The 4,617-nt window shown below is 38.1% G+C and overlaps 1 non-coding gene across 1 annotated transcript; it reads left to right on the top strand.

Annotated features, from left to right (window-relative positions):
- Window positions 1-200: 200 nt before the first annotated feature.
- LOC141681519 (small nucleolar RNA R71) lies at window positions 201-307 on the top strand. Its single transcript, XR_012558947.1, has one exon. It is a non-coding gene; the product is annotated as a small nucleolar RNA R71 (small nucleolar RNA).
- Window positions 308-4,617: the final 4,310 nt, after the last annotated feature.

The raw sequence follows: 4,617 nt of genomic DNA, 5'->3' as shown, positions 1-4,617 counted from the left end.
CTTCCAAAATACCTGCTACCTTGCCTGACGTCATCCTCTGAGTTGGGTTTTGATGCTCATTTGCAGCCATCGTCTCTATAAGATTAGACGCCTTAGTATAGCTTTTAGCCCATAAGGCGCCTCCAGCTGCTGCATCGAGCATGGGCCGAGATTGGGCCCCCAGACCATTATAGAAACCAGTGATCACCATCCAATCCGGCATTCCATGATGTGGACATTTTCTCAACATTTCCTTGTAGCGTTCCCAAGCCTCGCACATAGATTCTGTAGGTTGCTGCGCAAACTGAGTAAGAGCACTCCTCATAGCAGCAGTCTTTGCCATTGGATAAAACTTCACCAAAAACTTTTGCGCAAGATCTTGCCACGTAGTGATGGACCCAGCTGGTTCAGAATGTAACCAGTCTTTAGCCTTGTCCCTCAGTGAGAATGGGAAAAGCCTCAACTTGATAGCCTCATCAGTCACGCCATTATACTTAAAAGTGCTGCAGATCTCGACAAAATTCCTTATGTGCATGTTGGGGTCTTCAGTTGCCGCTCCTCCAAAAGAAACAGAATTCTGCACCATCTGAATAGTGCCCGGCTTGATTTCAAAAGTGTTAGCTTGAATAGCCGGATGAAGGATGCTTGACTGAATGTCATCAATTTTAGGCCGAGAAAAATCCATAAGAGCTGGATCAGCTTGAACAATACGATCTCCCATGTTTACTGGTTCTTTCTGCTCAGTTCCTGAATCCGAATCCTCAAAATCTAACTTCTCCGGAATATCAAGAACTTCGTCTGTCTCCTCAGCTGTATCTAAAGTCCTCTTGCGAGCACGAGAACGAGTTTGCATAAACGCTTGCTAAAGTACCTGAAACACAACCGGAAAAAAATAAGTAACTACTACGTCCTAATCACTGAGTCCTAATGACCAATGATGGTAAGTACATAAACTAAACAAATACGTCGAGTCCCCGGCAGCGGCGCCAAAAACTTGTTAGGGCGAAAACACGCGCTAATATTCACGCAAGTATACGCGTTCGCAAGTAATATAGAATACTTTCTAGTTCGTTCCCACAGAGACTCAGACTAAATTATTGTCTAATTAAACTCACTCACCAATGTATGATTACTTCTCAATGTTAAGACACTAACACTTAAAATTGTTGATTAAATATTAACTACAATTAACTACTTAATTAATCACTTAACTAACACTTCAATTTATCAATAATAAAACACTCATGAGATCACAACTTCATTATTACTTCTAACTATAGCCATTGTTATTACCTTTAGCATGTGACATTGATGATATTAATCGAATAACACGAAACTGATAAAAGCCAACTTTCATTGTACTAATACCATTCTACCAAGCATCCACAATTAAGATAGAAGTTGAATAGTCATCAATTATGTTGAGTTCCTATATGTCTACAGAAATTCACAACACAACGATTTAAGCACAAGTTATTCCTTTTGATTACATAGGGCAAATAAAACTGTTAGAGTTACCCACTAATCATGCATAACGTACATGAACCTATGCTAGCATGGCAAGTTCTAAATCTCAAGATCCACCTTCGCTTCACAAGAGATTAACACCCTACCTTATATGTTCGCGACGCACATAAGACGAATACGCACAACCAATACTAGATATCATGCAATCATCACACACTAAAGTATTAAACAATTAACTAAAGAATTCCATAATAAATCCGTTGCAACCCCATGATCACGATTAGCCCATAATAGCACTTATCGTCATCATGGGTTCATATGAAATCATGATAAAGAAACACAAGAAAATAATAACTAAACTAATTATATTAAAACAGAGTACGTCACAAGAGTAAATAAGTTCAAAGCAAGAAAACTAGCATCCAACGTTACAACGAAATAAGAATCACAAGAAGATATGCTTTCTCTTCGTTGCGGTGTGCTAAATCGGTCTTCTTCCTTATCTCCTTCGCTTCTTGTGTAAAAACACAATCTTCTCCAATCCACACTTGTGAAAACGTCTCAAATCTACTTATATAATAGTCCCATAAAACTCAGATTACATAGAAGTGGAAACCAAACAGAAGTAGAAGTCCTAAAATAATTTGTCTTTTTTCCCGACCCTGCGCGGCCGCTCAGCATAGCTGAGCGGGCGCTCAGCTTGCTGCGCGGCCGCTCAGCAATGCTGAGCGGGCGCTCAGACCTCTTCTGGAAAAAATCTGATTTTGCTCCGTTTCTTCGCCATAATCTGCCCGTTTCTTTCCTCTCGCAATGGTGAACACATGCCAAGGCTTATTCTTGATGATTCCTCCCCCGAAATGCAACTAAAACCCTGAAATGCATAAACACTAGAAAAACGCATCAAATACACAAAATACTTGATTTCAAGACACCAATTTAAGCCATTTTAAGACGTTCTAAGTGGTATAAAATGCCACTTATCACCCTCCAAACCCGGGTCAGAAGTTTGGGGTCCACAACTCAAACACTACATATAAACCTGTATAAAAGATATTATTTGTAATGACCCTTCTTTACATAACCATGGATCGCAACAGGTTAAAGTATGAAAACAAGCCACAATCTTAACCTTTATTACAACGTACCAAATCCCAACTAATTTAACTTACAATTGATAATAAAATCATTCTTACAATCTGACTATCTCTATACCGAATGAAGCTTCTGCTAGCTCGATTCAACTCAACTGGAACCTTAGCCCGCACTTTGGAATGAGGAACTTCACTATCATCCATATTCTTTTCAACTGTAAAATATATAAAAGAATCGCAAGGGTGAGCTAACTAGCTCAGCAAGTCATAGTAGTGATAACTGCGGTTAAACAATGATCAAATGAGATGATTCAAATGAATCAAGTTTCTTTTTAACTAATCATTAGAATTGGATACTCATTTTAAGTTTTAAAAACCAAGGTTAGGCTGCTGATCAGTCACGCACTAACCCCGAGCAAGCACACAACACTGCTCTAATTACTGGATCCAAGGCACACATTGGCCTAACTTGACCATTGGTATGGTCTGACCACGAATCTGGTCCACATATATATAAAAACTATCCAATCCTAAAGCAGTTCAATATGATAACAATATGATTCAATAAAACAAGATCATAATCGATGATGGTTAAACATTTCCATAAAAAACGTAAGGAAACTCATGGATATCTCAAGGGTATATCAGGGCATGTATAAGAAATGGTTTTCAGTTTGTACAAAGGTCAGGTATCAGACCGGTAATGATTTTTCAGGATATGTTTCTTTGATGTTATTAAGAATGGTTGGAGTATAAAAGTTTCTGTGTTTTCAAATCATTCTCTTTCAGTGTTTGGTGTTTGGTAATTATATCTTTGAAGAGTAGTATTATATTTGTATGGTTTGGTGTCTGAGGATCAACAAAGGACGGTTTGTAAAGAATAAGGCCTACAGCTCAAGATCAAGAAAGAATCAGAGTTTAAGGGTAAATAGTTTGAAGCATATGCATTATAAAACATGAGTTATGTTTAATAATAGTAACATGTTATGAAACAGTTCGAAAACATTGGTAATATATCTTGAAGAAAAGTTCAGAAATACTTGCCTTACAAGGCTTTACAACTATTACTGATCAACTCTGAGCCGACTCTGCTGCTCAGGTTCTAACATCCAACCAATAGATCCCATTGGATTCGACTTCGACACTCAGGTCTTTCTGTTGAAATTCTACTGAGCTCGTCGACTGACTACTATGTTATCTTTAGTCCATCGTCCACTTTTAGGTTCCCGACTATAACCTACAGGGTCGAAATACCCTACGTTAGACGTCTAGGTACGCTCGACATATCCTCAATACTAATTCTTACCCAACGATATTCAAACCCGATTCGTAATTATTCATATTAGAATAACACAGAAAACAATTAGGGTTCACATTCTCAAAATCGATCCGGTGTTTATTTTCAGAAAATACGTATACTCGTCATTTTACGAAATTAGGGTTATTGAGTTTTGGACAGAACGTTTCATCGCAACATACAATCAAGTTCATATAAAGTATAAGTATATATATATATATTCATTCGACGTCACGATAATTACTGGATATGCTCCCGAGTTTCTGTAGTTCGATTTCTCGGAAATCGGGCAGCACTTCCTTTATTTATCGGACTAACCCGTCGAAGCAATTCGACGTCAATCACAACAATCAACCAATCAAACAATTCAATCATTACAGTTCATAATCCACAATCCGCAATTCACGGCTCAATATGACTTTTAAAACTAAATAGTAGTTTTCATTCCGAAAATAATTATACGAATTATTTTATTTATTTTATAAGTTTAGGACTCAGAACGTATCATCACGGTCCACCGTCGGCTCGCCGAGGCTCATCGCCGACGGCGGTAAAATTCGCGGGTACCCGTTACTTCGGGCTTCCGACGCGAATTTCACCGATTAATAAATTTTTTTTTATAATTCCATGAAATTTATTTTACATCCCGAAATGATTATCAACTAAATCTTGCAGATTTAATAAAATAACAATATCAGTAACAAGCCAACCCAAGTAACAGACTACACTACGCGCCCACGCGTACAAAGAACACCAAACGAGCACTGTAACAGGACAGGCTGG

Source organism: Apium graveolens, chromosome 8, assembly GCF_009905375.1.
Source record: "Apium graveolens cultivar Ventura chromosome 8, ASM990537v1, whole genome shotgun sequence".
Lineage (NCBI taxonomy): Eukaryota > Viridiplantae > Streptophyta > Magnoliopsida > Apiales > Apiaceae > Apium > Apium graveolens.
Note: the sequence above shows the minus strand (reverse complement) of the source record. Positions and strands in the feature narration are given on the sequence as shown.